The sequence below is a fragment of the Mauremys mutica genome, chromosome 2 (genome assembly GCF_020497125.1).
Source record: "Mauremys mutica isolate MM-2020 ecotype Southern chromosome 2, ASM2049712v1, whole genome shotgun sequence".
NCBI lineage: Eukaryota > Metazoa > Chordata > Testudines > Geoemydidae > Mauremys > Mauremys mutica.
In genome coordinates, this window is record NC_059073.1 from 117,190,537 (window position 1) to 117,206,086 (window position 15,550).

Here is a 15,550-nt window from a genome sequence, read left to right on the forward strand (position 1 = left end):
ATATAAACTGGTTCAGAAAACATCACAACCTCAGTCCTTCACACACCCCAAAGCTACTCAAGCTGAAGGGAAATGAAGTTCTGAAATTGCTGGATAATTTTTGCCCCATTTTTCTGCATGCACACGAAAGTTGGATGTGCATAGAACAACACTGTCCATGCTTTAGATTCAAAACGTAGGGTTTGTGTATAATTTTTCACCTATTATATGAAATATTTGCAAAACTACATATGTAGTTTACAAAACCCAGTAGAATAATAGAAATGTTTTAATACATTTCTAAAATAAAAGCTCTCAATGAAAATACCTTTTATTTAGATTTACACATCCCCTTCGGTGTTTCCACCCTAAATACCATAGCATTGTGATAATGCATGAGAACTAGAAAGTGAAATGAACTCTAAACAAAAATGACATTGACTGGTCTATTTGCATTGTCCGAACTGAGTAAAGTGCAAAATGTAAGTGGCCAATTCAGTAAGGATGAGTTGGAAGATGGGGATTGAGATTGTGTGAGGAGTTCTTTACCTCCATCACATCTGTACAGGGGCAGCATAATTTTATTTAAAGGTCTTTCTATGGTGCTCATCACTATGGTATGTGTCCCACAAACATTAAAGTATTTTTATCCTCACTATGCCATTGAATTGTAAGGAAGTCTAATTATCTCCATTTTACAGATGGGGAAACCAAGGCACAGAACAGTTAAGTGCTGGTTGAAAATTTTCTGTGGAAAATTGTTTTTTACAGAAAATTAGATTTTCAACCAAATGATTTATTTCTTTTTAAAAAAGTCTGCTTTCCACAGAATTTTCCAAGTTTTCTTAAAAAAAAAAAAGTATTAATGAAAAAAAATCTGAAAACCAAAACCGTACTTTGTTATGAAGTGAAAAGTTGAAATCAGGATTGGAAAATTTTGATGACATTAAAATGTTTCTGTGGGAAAATAACCCATTTTCCAACTATCTCTGGTAAAGTGACTAGCCCCAGAAGTCAATGTCAGAGTTGAGAATAGGACCTAAAACTGCCTAGTCCCCAGTGGTCTTAACCACAAGTCCATCCTGACTGGGGAGGACATTGGGTCTTACAAAAGGGGCCATCAGTGCTAGTGACCTCATGAGAGGGGGATGTCTGGATTCCACTGGTGATTGTTCAGTTGTACTGAGTCCCATTGCTCTGCAGGCTAACGAGTGCATCAGGAGACGTGAAGCCTCCAGGAGCTACTGCATGGCCATTGCATGCTCCCTCCACCATTGCTATGGCAAATTTTGTATCTCCATTAATTAAGAAACAGTAAGTAGATTTAAAAGTTATCTCTTCTTTATCATGTGAGATACTGCTAATAACACACAAGTAAGGGACTTTTAAAACTATTATACATATTTTTTAACCTGGATGAATTATTTGAAATACCATGAGAATGAGAGCAGCTGCTCTAATGATATTTCTTGCAAGGAATGGGAGTAGAAGTTCCAAAAACAGAAATGAACCTATTGTCTTCAGATTTCCACCCTAATTCTGCAGACTTCAGAGTGGTGGATAGATTGTGTAAGTAATAAACTTTTGGATGCCTGTGTGAGCTGAATTCAAACTCCATGAGTGAAATTCTAGTCCCATTGAAGTAAATAAGCAAAACTTCCATTGACTTCACTAGGGCTAGGATTTCATCCTAAACATTCTGAGTTTTTCCCGTTGCTAGTTATAGACATAAACCAAAGTCCATTGAAGTCTATAGGAGTCTTTCCATTGCCTTCAGTGGGTTTTGGATCAGTCCCTATAATATTTTCAGAATAGCAGAGTAGAGATAATGATGCAATAGGTCTATGATGCATGAAAGGTTACTGAGACAGGAAAAGAAGGTATAACCATATACCTGAGAGATTCCAACCCATACAGTGTAATATATGCCACAGTAGTTTAAGCTGCTGTACATTTAGTACTGGGAGTTTTATAGAAAAGCAAAACATACAATTTAATTACAATTGCTGCAATGAAATCCAAGTTGATCTAGTTTCTCCCACATGAGCTGACCACAATTTTAAGCTTGGCATAGCCTGAAAGCTTGAGGAATGTATTTCCAGTAATTGCCAGGCCACTTCATTGTTCCTGTGTATACATAAACACTAGGCTGTGATCATAGTGGTCATGCTTGAGCTGCTATCTGAAATTCACTTGTGCTAAAAGGATTGACTAATTTGGTTCATACTGACAGCAGTTTCCATTTACTGTATTAGCTTTCGTTGACTTTAGTGCTGTGCATCTCCAGCTAGAATAAGAAAACAAAACCTGTTAAAAGTACTAGAAACAAGTCACCGCCCCATCACACAGCAGACAACCTTCATGTCACCACAGGAGCCATTATTTGTCATCTTAGAAAGTGAAGCTGGGCTCCAGAACATCAGTGTGTAAAATACAAGCACCGCAGAACACGTACAGACTAAAACGCAGCCTTTCGTTTTTAGTGATACAGGGGGGCAATAGCAACAGTTGGGCTGTTACATGCTAAAGAGCTTGTCCCTCTTATTGGCTTTAATATTCTTCACCTGTGCCCTATGCTTGTATTTGTTTATATCCACAAATGCTACCCCAGGTATGTTGTAATCTACCTTCTACAGGCTACATTGTGTTGTCATTACTTAGACAAAATTCCTTGTGAAGTCAGTGGAATCTGTTAGTTCAGGCCTTTTTTCTCCTCCTAAGCTGCAACCTATGCAGTTGTTTAGGGTTCTGTGGTATTGTGTAAACTATTCGAACAGTTCAAGTACAAACTAGACTAGTTTCTTTATTCTTTCCTAATAAATATCTTTTAAGCTTTCCTAAGAGTATTGATTGCTGGTAATTTAATGTGCCTGAACTGTGAAAAGCTGTTATGACACTTTCACACACTATTGCAATTTTTTATTTCCCCAGTCACAGACAAAAATGGAAGACTTTCCTTGTTTGAAACTTGTAATACATAATCCAGCTAACGTCACCAGTGTCCGTAACCAGAAACTACAATTTTCAACAGCTAACCCATTATTTTAAAAGATCCATGATATTTTTTTTAAATAGGTCATTATTTCTTTGCTCTCCTTAAAAGAAAAGACGAACAAAGAACAAATTCTTCAAGAATTTTGACCCCAGTTCTGCACATTTATGCATGTGCTTAGCTTTTTTGAAGTCACTGGAAATTAATCTCCTGCCTAAAGTTAAGCATGTGCTTAATACTTTGCTGAATAAAGATGGATTGCTAATTAGCGACCATTGAGTGGAGATTTTAAAGGCCTAATCCTGCAAATCCTTATTCACTTGAGTTGACTTCAGTGGAAATGCTCACATGAATAAGGGTCAAGAATTGGAGGACCAAGAATCAAGTATATAAAGATATTTCATTAGATTAAGAAAAAAACTCCCAGATCCAATACATGCTCCCAGCAGCCAGGGCCGCCCCTAGGAGATGCGGGGCCCGGAACATAGGCACTGAATTTCTAATCTGCTGGAGGGTGCTCCCCCGTGTCTCTGGCCAGGCCCCGCCCTCACTCCACCCCTTCCCCCAAGGCCCCACCCCACCTCACCTCTTCCCCGCCCAGTTCCAACCCCTCCCCCAAGCGCACTGCACCCTCGCTCCTCTCCCCTCTCCCCCACAGCACCTCTTGACACCGTGAAACATCTGATCTGCGGTAGGTGCTGAGAGGGAGCGGGAGGCGCTGATCGGTGGGGCCGCCGGCGGGCAGGAGGTGCTGAGGAGAGGGGGAGGGGCTGACAGTGGCTGCTCTAGCCCCGGAGTCTGGGATCCCCCAAAGCATGGGGCCCAGCGTGGTCGCGCTGATTCGCAATACCCAAAGGATGGCTCTGCCACAAGCTGTCTCCCATGGGCGCCACATTGGGCAGGAGCCTCCCAGAGGCAGGGAAGAGAGAGAGCCAGGACAAGATTTCTCTATTAAATTCTAGATAGGGTTTTATATCAAATGCGTCACCATAGTATAGGAAGTCCTTGACGTTACAGCGTTCAACTTATGACAAATGGCACTTACGATGCTTCAGAATTGACACCCTGATTTGACTTATGGCAATTGGTTTTGATTTTACGAAGCTCAGTCCCACAATGGAGTGGATTGCAATTACGAGTTAAGACATTTTGACTTATAATGCCATTTTCAGGAAACAATTGTGTTGTAAGTCCGAGGACTGCCTGTATCTGAGCGCCTTCCAGTAGTTCATTAAGCAACATGGCTACACATCTGTCACATGTTGCTTGTTCTCTAGTCCTCTCCCTAGAGGAGAAGCATGTGGTGTGGAGGATCTTTTTTTGTTTGGTTTGTTTTTTTGTTTAATAGAGCCATCAGGTGGTCGAGGGACATCTAAATAGAACACATCACCGGATATCGGCAATACCAGGAGGGATGAGCTGGAGTGCCAATGAGAAGCGCAGTGGGGGAAGTAACTGAAGTACTTTCCTCCTGGATTGTATTTTCCAAATGGACAATCTACCCTAAATGCTCATTTACGAAACCCATTCCTATATTTGCTTTCTACAACCAACTCTCTGTATAACTCTTCATGGGTGATGTTCCCGAGTATTCGGATTCTAATATCTAAACTGTACTGTTACATTTATTCACCTTAATTTGGGTTATTGCTGATTATGCACTATATGTATTTTCAACAAAGAATCCTGTGGCACCTTATAGACTAACAGACGTTTTGCAGCATGAGCTTTCGTGGGTGAATACCCACTTCTTCAGATGCAAGTGGTGGAAATTTAAGTGGCCTGTAGAATTTGGTGTTGGAGAGTTGTCTGGCGGCCTCCTTTTGGTAGTCAGACCTGTTCATGATGACAACAGCACCTCCTTTATCAGCCTCTTTGATTATAATGTCAGGATGGTTTCTGAGGCTGTGGATGGCATTGCGTTCTGCACGACTTAGGTTATGAGGCAAGCGATGTTGTTTTTCCACAATTTCTGCCTGTGCACGTCGGCGGAAGCATTCAATGTATAGGTCCAGACTGTCATTTCGACCCTCAGGAGGAGTCCATGTGGAGTTCTTCTTTTTGTGCTGTTGGTGGGAGGGTAACTGTGTATCAGTGCGCTGTTCAGTGTTGTCCTGAAAGTATTCTTTGAGTCGGAGACGGCGAAAGTAGGCTTTCAGATCGCCGCAGAACTGTATCATGTTGGTGGGGGTGGCAGGGCAAAAAGAGAGTCCCCGAGATAGGACAGACGTTTCTTCTGGGCTGAGTGTGTGGTTGGATAGATTGACGATATTGCTGGGTGGGTTAGGGGTACCACGGTTGTGGCCCCATGTGGCAGGTAGGAGTTTAGACAGCTTACAGTCCTTTTTCCTTTGTAGAGAGGTGAAGTGAGTGATGTAGATCTCCTGTCTTATTTTAGTGAAGTCCGTTTGTATGGAAGTTTGGTTATTGATGAGAGTCTCCAGGTTGGAGAGCTCTTTTTTGATGTTTTCCTGTTTGCTGTATAGGAGGCTGATCAGGTGGTTCCTCAGTTTCTTTGATAGAGTATGGCATAATCTCTCACTGTGGTCCGTGATGTAGATAGCAGTGGTTTTACCTTTAGTCCATTTGGTATGATGTCCATTGGTGTCAAGTATCAGAGGGGTAGCCGTGTTAGTCTGGATCTGTAAAAGCAACAAAGAATCCTGTGGCACCTTATAGACTAACAGACGTTTTGCAGCATGAGCTTTCGTGGGTGAATACCCACTTCTTCAGATGCAAGTGGTGGAAATTTCCAGGAAGCCTCCTACTGCAAGACAAACCCAAGAAAGAAACCAACAGGACTCCACTGGCCATCACATACAGTCCCCAGCTCAAACCCCTCCAGCGCATCATCAGGGATCTACAACCCATCCTGGAGAATGATCCCACACTTTCACAGGCCTTGGGTGGCAGGCCAGTCCTCGCCCACAGACAACCTGCCAACCTGAAGCATATTCTCACCAGTAACTGCACACCGCACCATAGTAACTCTAGCTCAGGAACCAACCCATGCAACAAACCTCGATGCCAACTCTGCCCACATATCTACACCAGCAACACCATCACAGGACCTAACCAGATCAGCCACACCATCACTGGTTCATTCACCTGCACGTCCACCAATGTAATATATGCCATCATATGCCAGCAGTGCCCCTCTGCTATGTACATCGGCCAAACTGGACAGTCTCTAAGGAAAAGGATAAATGGACACAAATCAGATATTAGGAATGGCAATATACAAAAACCTGTAGGAGAACACTTCAACCTCCCTGGCCACACAATAGCAGATCTTAAGGTGGCCATCCTGCAGCAAAAAAACTTCAGGACCAGACTTCAAAGAGAAACTGCTGAGCTCCAGTTCATCTGCAAATTTGACACCATCAGCTCAGGATTAAACAAAGACTGTGAATGGCTTGCCAATTACAGAACCAGTTTCTCCTCCCTTGGTTTTCACACCTCAACTGCTAGAACAGGGCCCCATCCTCCCTGATTGATCTAACCTCGTTATCTCTAGCTTGCTTCTTGCTTGCATATATAAACCTGCCCCTGGAAATTTCCACCACTTGCATCTGAAGAAGTGGGTATTCACCCACGAAAGCTCATGCTGCAAAACGTCTGTTAGTCTATAAGGTGCCACAGGATTCTTTGTTGCTTTTACAGATCCAGACTAACACGGCTACCCCTCTGATATATGTATTTTATGACTTTAAAAACAAACTTTGTATTTGTGGATAATCTAAGCACTATACCCAGATGCACAGACACTCTTTTCTTAACCTGTGTATTATATAACTTTTTAACATTAGCTTTAATAAAATTTGTATAGCTGTTGCTGTGTGTTTATATTAGAGAAGGCAAGGACAAAGAAATGCGCCTTGCACTTGGAGCAGTAAGTGGTAAGGTTTGTGATAGTCCTTAGTTCGGGGGAGGGGCTCATTCCATACTCTCTTACCACACCCGGAGAAGGTTCTGTCTCTTGCACAGATGAACTTTACTCTTATTGTTGAGTGTTCCATGGTTCCTGAGGAGCAAAGTTGTCAGCCACCCTTGGGATGCTGAGAGTTCAGGCTTCCAACTCTGATGCATGCTAGGCAGTTGTTATAGTGGTACATTCTAGAATTTGTTCCTTTTTTCCCTTTACAAATCCTATGAATTTCATTTAAATAAACAAAACCCAATTATGTTAAAAAGAACAGGATTAAGATTGCAAAGCCAAGCACTCAAAAGTTCAGAAATGCCAGATTTGTGGTTGCCTGTGAAATCTTAATTCAGCCCCCTTGTATTTATGCATTTTAATCTTTTATTACAGTATCGAATACTATTTATTTAGCAGAATCTCTGCCTCATTCAGTGCCCAGTTAAATGCACAAGGGGGCTAAATTAAGGTTCTGTGGGCAACTGTAAATCTGATATATCCTAATTTTTGACTTTACAATCTAAACAGCACTGTTTTATTGTAGTTTTTTTTGTGTATAATTCAATATTGGTATTGCAGTAGTGCCCAGAGGCCTCAAATGGAATCAGATCGTATTGCAGTAGATGCTGCACAAACACATATGAAGATATGATTCCTAATTGGAAGAGCTTCCAGTTTACAAATGGTATGTGGCAAGCAGGGTAAAGGGAAAGTTCCTAGATCTTTCATTATTATTATTTATTATGTTGTTGTTGTTTTAGTTTGCCATCACTTTTGGGGCTGGATGTGTTGGTATGAGAAAAGATCATCTTTCTGACATATTTAAGACCTTATCCAGATATCATTCAAATCAATGGGGGTTTCCCCATAGTCTTCAAATAGAAACAGATTCGGTTCTTATTGTTGAGCAGGCTTTCAATTCAGGTACCATGGGGAAAAAAAGAAAGATTAGGACTCGACCTGGACCAAAATTTTATTTATTCTCTAGTTAGTGATATTGCTGTGAAATTGAGTCAAAACCAAAACTACAATTTTAGTCAAGCTAAATTTAAATATACCTTACCATAGAAACACTACAAAATACTACAGTGATACTTAAAGACACCAAGAATAAAGGAAAAAATTATAGGTGAGGGGCTTTTTTCGATGGCAAGCACAGGACAGTTTGAAAGGAAAATAAAAATCCTTAAAAATAAAGAAACCATCTAACAGTTAAACTGACACTCCATGTGCAGAGAAAACAATTTCCATGCATGTTATCAAAAATGTGTTAAATCAACTAACATTGATATAACTTCAAGCAATTAGGAGCATGCTAATAATGATATGAGTCTTCAGCTGTAAATAATTACGCTGCCTCAAGGCTATGCTTTAATTCTTGGCTTGCTGTATCTATAAACAATAATCAAACTGCAAAGCAAGTTGCGTTGTTTTTGTTCACAATTTGTGAAACGATTTCTCTACCCTACAGTGATGCTGATGGCTATTTTGACCTTCAGGAACTCCGGCCTGTGAGGCTAAGAGCTAATGTGTACTTTCATCGATCTGAGTTAGAGGCACACAGCAGGTTACTGTGCCTGTTCTTCACAAGTACAAAAGCTGCTATCGTCAATCAGTGTGTGTTGTGAAAAGGGGGCTTGCTGCTGTGACTCAATAAATGGGGACATTAGGAGGAAATGTTATAATTGCTGCTACCCACATCTTGTTAATGAGTAATGTACAGTTAGACTCCATGCAATTGCAGCTAAACTGTTTATACAATTTATTCTTATGTTGCAAGTAACATTTAACATAATGAAGTATCATAATTGTAGCCATTAAAGTCAAGATTAAGATTTGTTTAATTAGAATTAAGAAAATGTAGAATAGACTTTGAAAATGTAGGGTTTGCAGGGTAGATTCTACAGCATGTAGGAACATTTGGTGCGTTCGTATTACAGAGCTTTGTCTGTATAAAACTGTGCACGTAGGCCCGGATTCTTCTCTCATTTACACCAGTGTAAGCTGGGAGGAACTCCACTGAAAACCTATTTATATAGCTCTAAAAATGATGTAAGAGCAGAATCAGGCCCATGGATGCCAACTCCCTATTTTAAGTGCTAAAATCAAATGTATGTAAAGCAGTACAGGTCTGTCTCATCTTACGCTGGGGTTACATTCCAAAGTCAGCACGGAAAGCGACAATCGCGTATAGTCAAAATTACATTGAGTGTAATGGCGGGCGGAATTGCCGGCACTACAGAAACAGTATTTAAATTGTTATTTTTCCTCTTTTTTTGTTTTTTTTTCTTGTTTTTGCCAACTGCGTAAAGCTGAAATTGCGCATGTTAAATGTGCCTAAGATGTGACAGACCTGTATTTATCTATAGGTAACATGAGGAATATGTGGCTTTATATTTCAGTATATGAAAACTGTAGCATCCAAATGTTGAGCGTCTGTTTTTCTCCTTACTGCAGTCCTGAAATAAATTGCTGTTAACGGTGGCTTAGGCACAGGACCCACCCCTCAGACTTTCTGCTGAATTACTGTACGTAGTGTTTTGCATATACAGTGTACAATTATCCTATATAGCCTCTTCAAAGGGCTTTATAAACATGGGGTCAGGTTCATGCTTACACTAGCTTTTTCTGGTGTAAAGCCAGGTCCAGAGCCCTGAGAGGGGGGAGTCCAAGGAGTGCAGGGAGGGATACTGTACTGTGAGGTGGTGGACGGCATGTAGAAGACCAGACCTACCCAGAGTGTCCAGTACTGCTGACTGAAATATTTCAAAATTTAAAATCTTGATGAAAACTTGTGTCAGAATTTTGACAGGACAGGGTGAGGTGGATGTGGGAGGGGAAAGGATGAAAATGTCATGTTGTTTTTCAGCCAGATCTATTATTTCAGAAGGGTGGCTGGGGGCTGTTCTAATGCATTCATACGCCTCCCAAGAACCTCACCAGAAATTTAAGCTGCTCCCTCTCTATAAATGCTGAGGAAGGATGACAACAGCAAAAGCACTTGCCCTCCATAAAGGTGAGGGGAAATCATTGGTGCCAGCAGGTACAATTTACACCTACCATTTACAGTTTAGATGAATCAGGCCCATTATCTGATTAATCTTCATCATACCGTTGTGAGTGAGGCAAGTATCTCCACTTTAGAAATGTAGGAACTGGGTTGTCATAGGCTAAGTGACTTGTACAAGACCACAAAGGAAGGAGTCACTGTCACAGGTGGGATTGGTACCCAGTCTTGTGCTCAGACCAAAAACCTGAAAGCGTCTCTCTAGCTTTTTCAAATTTTGATGATTTATTATGTGCATTATTTCAGCCAGAAGCAAAATAAGCAAGAAGCAAAAATCAGTAGCCAGTAAGATTTTGTATGGATTATAGGTACCATGATTCATGATATGTTACTGGGACATATCATGCTTTTTGATTATCCATATAAAATTATAAAAAATGTTAAAGGAAACAGTTGTCTGTAGTAAATAGGGAGCTTACACTTACATGGAACTACTTTCTATTTTAAAAAATGTGGTATTTTTTTCTTGTCACTTTGAGATACAGATTTTTGGTTTACTGTGTAAGTGTATTGCAGTAATGCTTTTAGTCAAGATTTGTTAATGTTTCTCTAAATAACTGATTACTGATTAATCATAAAGGCTCTGGTCAGATATTTAGTAATTTATGTAAATATTAATTATATATGACAAACTGAAACAAAGGAAGTTCAGATGGTTGCTACTCTCTGTTGTCATATTAAATGTATTCTATTTTTTAAATATGGTAGTATTAATAAACACCTTCAATGTAACCTGTTGGTCAATATCTGCGAAATAATAAACTCTGATGAACAGCTGCATGTTCCAATGTGATGCTGAAGGTCATTGACAAAGTGAGTGCTGGTTATCTTCAGATTTAGAAGCCATTGATCCTTTTAAACAAACATTTCTATAAATATGAAATAAAATAGACATTGATTTCCTTTTTTTGCAAGCTACAGTCTTTAAGATAAGGGCCACATTTGAGTGTGTTTGTTTGGCTGGCAGTGAACAGTTAAGTGTATAACTGTTGCCATTGTAGTATTGGCTTCTTTTTTTATGGTAGAAAAAACGATATTTATGGTAATGTTTTTAAAGGCAAGTTTTTTAATAGACTGAAATATTGCTCACTGAAACCTGCCTTGTTTAGCCAAGGGGCATATTTTTAAATTCTCATTTATAGTATATGCAAGTGTCAAATGAAGTCCCTTATCTGTGCTGTAAATAAGTGGTATCATATGTTTTTAAAGTTGAGTACAATTATAATTGCACTGCTTGGAATTTTTAAGATATATTCTTTATTCATTTCTTTGTAGAGCATTTCCTCATCAAACAACTGATGCTAGTTGGCTTTCACATCAGAAGGGCCAAGTATTGAATGGGCCTGGAGAATGAACAACTGGCCTCAAATAGATGTGAGTAACTATCTAGGGGTTGACTGGGCACATTGCATGGGCCGTGCAAGAAAGTGAGTACGGCTTCTGTCCCTGCTTTGCACATAGAAAAGTCATTTCAGGCCCCAGGGGTTTGTCATGCTGGCACCTATCCCAATGCATATTCACTTACAAAACTGTACACATTAAAATGTACATTTCTATTTAACATCAGACATGGACACACTTAATAACAGCCCAACAAGTTGATGGTAAATTATGTTACATACTTAATGACAGGCTGCAAATCCTACCTTTTTTCAGGCATTTTAAGAGAAGCCAGTTTGATGGAATGAGACACAGAAAACTTAGACTGTAAGCTCTTTGGAGGGGTGGGAGGGCATCTTTTGTTCTGGGTTTGTACACTGCCTGGCACAGTGGGGTCCTGGTCCATGACTATGCTCTTGAGTGCTATGGTGGTGGTTATAATAATAATAATAATAATAAATAGGTCTTTTTAGATGTTATTTTTAAAGGGATCTGGCTTTTTTTGCTTTTGGTATAAGTATTCCATTAGGGTGTCAGTTTGGCTTTGCCACAAGCCCTGTATGTGGAGCACTGTGTACAACCCATGAACAGACCAGGAAAGGCACAGTCTTTCCAGGTTCCCTCTGGTCCAGGCGAGAAATTCTTTGTACCAGCCCTGTACTGTGCCCAGATTACTTCCCTTCGAACACTGGCGAAGCTATTCTAGTCACTACTTTCTGCATCCTTCCCACCCAGTCCCAACTCACATGCATGGGAGAGGACATAGCCATCCTGTGGTAGCTGCACTACCCTTTTGCACCCACATGCGATGGAAAGCCAGCATGGGGGAGTAAGGGGTCACCTTACATCCTCTCACTCCCTTGCACAGGGCAGCCCACAATATGGTCCTAGAGTGCTCTAGATCTCTTAATTAAAAAAAAAAGTCTGATTAAGTTTGGGATAGGCATTAAGAAGATGATATCAAATGGCTTTTATATATATATAAAACAAATGCTATCAGCACCTATTCCCTCGCCTTCAAACAAGACCCTCAGTCCTACAGAGCAAGTGTATGAGTTTCATTAAGCTGAGACCCCATTGGGATTTCCACTAGTTAATCACACCAGTTTATATATTTTATGTATTAATTTGTACTAATTTATGGATTTTTTTTTTAAAAGTCCCTGTTATCCTGAAGCAGGTTATAAATTATCCGAGACAATCAGGGCCGGAGTAGATACAACAAACAGTCCCCAAATCTGTACCACCTCATTTTCTCTCTTATCCCAATTCTTTTTGCTAGTTACCACTGTACTCTCAATATCCTCATTTGACTCCAGCAGAAATAAGCAAACCATCCCCTGGCAACTATTAGCAGCATGTCACACTCTGTACAGTCAACCAGCAGGGGGTGCTCAAAAAGTGAAGTCTGAATTCTGTTTCCTCTGTGACATACTCTCAGACAGGTCTGAAATCATTGCTGTGCTGCCATCTCTTAGCAAAAGCTACTGGTTTGTTGCCATGCCTGGCTAATTAACAAAATAATGGAATTTGGGGTTAAAAAAAAGTCAGACCTCTATTTGAGTTCTCTTTAGCCGAAAGTCCAAAGATAATGACCATAGAAACCCAGTTTCAATACTTCAGATACCAATAGGTTTATAGTTGTTTAATGCTCATTAGATATTTCTTTCACAGTGTTCCTCTTCTGATGCAAGACTCTCTTGCTAACCTAATTTAGAGCAACTTCCTGCCAAATCAATATCAGTCTTCTGGCAAATATTATTAAATATCTGTTTGATACCTATTTACAACTAGGAAAATAATTTTGCTGCCAAGGGATTGTAAATGTGTGAAAAGACCCTCTGACAGCTTACTTCACTCACTGTCTACAAGCCAGCGTCTGTTTGCCAAAGTCAGAAGACTAAGATGAAGAACATAATTAAGGAAACATATGAAGGCTAGCGCAGGGTTTGAGATTAATTAGCTGTGCGTCAATAATCTCATCAATATCCGATTAACAAATGACACATTGCCCAATGAAACATATTGATTCATTCACACTCCACACTGTTAATAAATTGAAGCTGCTTTGCTAAATGAGAGAGCTGACAAAATAATAACTTCCTAATACTTCCCTAGTATTGTGATAAAAACATAAAATTAGCCTGAAGTACACTTAATTTAGCAGCACTGTCACTGCCTTTATGAAGCTTTATGAGGGAGGAAGGTAAATGAGATCCTTTCATGGAATAATTACTAGGACAGGCTAACTGAATAGATGGATAAGTATAAATGTAGAAATTATAAGAGATTGTATGTATGATTTCAGAATATGGCTTCTAGTTAAGTGTTTTTATGAATGATTTCATTTCTTGAAGAGTTGTAAACCTTTTGAAAATATTGTGGCATTGTAATTGATCAATGGGCTTTTGTTGGTACATGCAGTCAAAAATAAATTAGGGTAAAATCCTGGTTCCATTGAAGTCAATGGGGTCAGGATTTCACCCTCAGAATTTACATACACATCACTAAAACACATCACACAAAGCCAAATGAAAATCTGGGATGCTGGTGAAGAAAATTCAGAAATGTTGATGAGGAAAACCAGTATAGAGTTAGCTGAGAATTCCGCTTTTCCTACTTAACCGGTGAGACCTATTGTCTACTTCTACAAAGGAAGTTCCTTGTAAAAATGTGCAAAAGTGCAGCAGACAAAAAGTGAATGTTGCTTATTTTTCTCATGAAGCCATCAAAAAGCATGCAAAATCCAGATTAGAAGTGTGACACAGTCTGAAAATGTGTATTTGCTATGTGAGTGGCACCACCTATGTTGTGATGTTAGTTTCTCACAGAATTTGATGCAGTATCTCCTTCGTGGTTGGTATTAGACATTGCAGTGAGGTGTTTCTTGCAGCTGACCAGACAATGACAATTTCATTTTTGCAGCAACTTTGGAGGTTTTCAGATTTCTTCTGTATTGAAAAAAAACCCAAAATTTCCAAAAACGGAGATGTATGATGCTGACTTACTCTATAGCAGGGGTCTCAAACATGCGGCCCGCGGAGCTCTTCCCTGCGGCCCGCGGAGCTCCCCAGGGCCGCCCAGAGGGGGGGGCAAAGGGGGCCCCGGGCCCCGCAGGGGCCCCCAAGAGAAAAGCGGAGGCTCCCGCCTCCGCCCCTCTCCTGGAGCCTTCCCCCCCCCCTTACCCCCCTTACCCGAGCGTGTCTCCGTCCGAGCGCCTGAGCCCCGCCCCGCTCCGAGCCGCGTGGGGAGGGGGCGGGGCTGGGAGCTCTGGGCTGAGCGCTGCGCTCGGCGTGGAGCTCCCAGCCCCGCCCCCTCACCACGCGGCTCTGAGCGGGACGAAGCTCAGGCCTCGCCGGAGACGCGCTCGGGTAAGGGGGGGGGGAAGCGAGACCCGCCGGGCCGGGCCAGGCCGGGGGTGGGGAAGGGAAGCGAGACCCGCCGGGGCCGGGCCGGGCCGGGGGGTGGGGGAGGGAAGCGGGACCGGCCGGGGCCGGGGTGGGAAGCGGGACCGGCCAGGGTGGGGAAAAGAGGGACCCGCCGCCGCCGAAGCGCAGCCCGGTCTTCGGCGGTGGGGGGCCCCTTCTGTTCCGGGACCCGCCGCCTAAGTGCCCCACCGCCAAGCCACCAAACAGCTGTTGGTGGCGCTTAGCACTTTCCAGGAGGGAGGGGGGAGGAGCGGGGTGCCGCGCGCTTAGGGGAGGAGGTGGAGAAGAGACAGGGCAGGGGCGGGGCCTCATGGAAGGGGTGGATTGGGGGTGGGGCCAGGGGCAGCAGGGGGCGTGTCAGTGATGCGGCCCTCGGGCCAATGCACTAGTCCTCATGCGGCCCTCGGGGTCATTTGAGTTTGAGACCCCTGCTCTATAGCCTGCTGATTAGGGTACTGGCCTGAGAAGACCCTGGTTCAAATCCCTGCTCTCTCCGATTCAGAGCTAAGTTTTTCTCATCACAGCTCACTTAAAATCAGGAGGAGCAGGAACTTGTTTCCTTTCATCCCAGGCCACAATCATAACCACTCTGTATCTCCACCCTCACCCCAGAAAGACCCCTCCTCCCTGAAATATTATACAGATATTCCAATAAACTCTAGTGTTCTGCTACTGATATGACACTCCCCTCCCACCACACACACACACTTCTGCCATCTCTCATTCACTTAGGGCACAGTTGAGCCCAGGAATTGAGTGAATTCATAGAATCATAGACCCATAGG

At 41.8% G+C, this 15,550-nt stretch overlaps 1 protein-coding gene across 1 annotated transcript in view; it reads left to right on the plus strand.

Moving 5' to 3' along the window:
• Positions 1 to 15,550, plus strand: part of LOC123363196 — a 315,703-nt gene that overhangs the window by 25,368 nt on the left and 274,785 nt on the right. Inside the window, exon 3 of the mRNA XM_045004078.1 lies at positions 11,233 to 11,331. The gene's annotated coding sequence lies outside the window, so the exon portion shown is untranslated. The remainder of the gene's footprint in view (positions 1 to 11,232; positions 11,332 to 15,550) is intronic.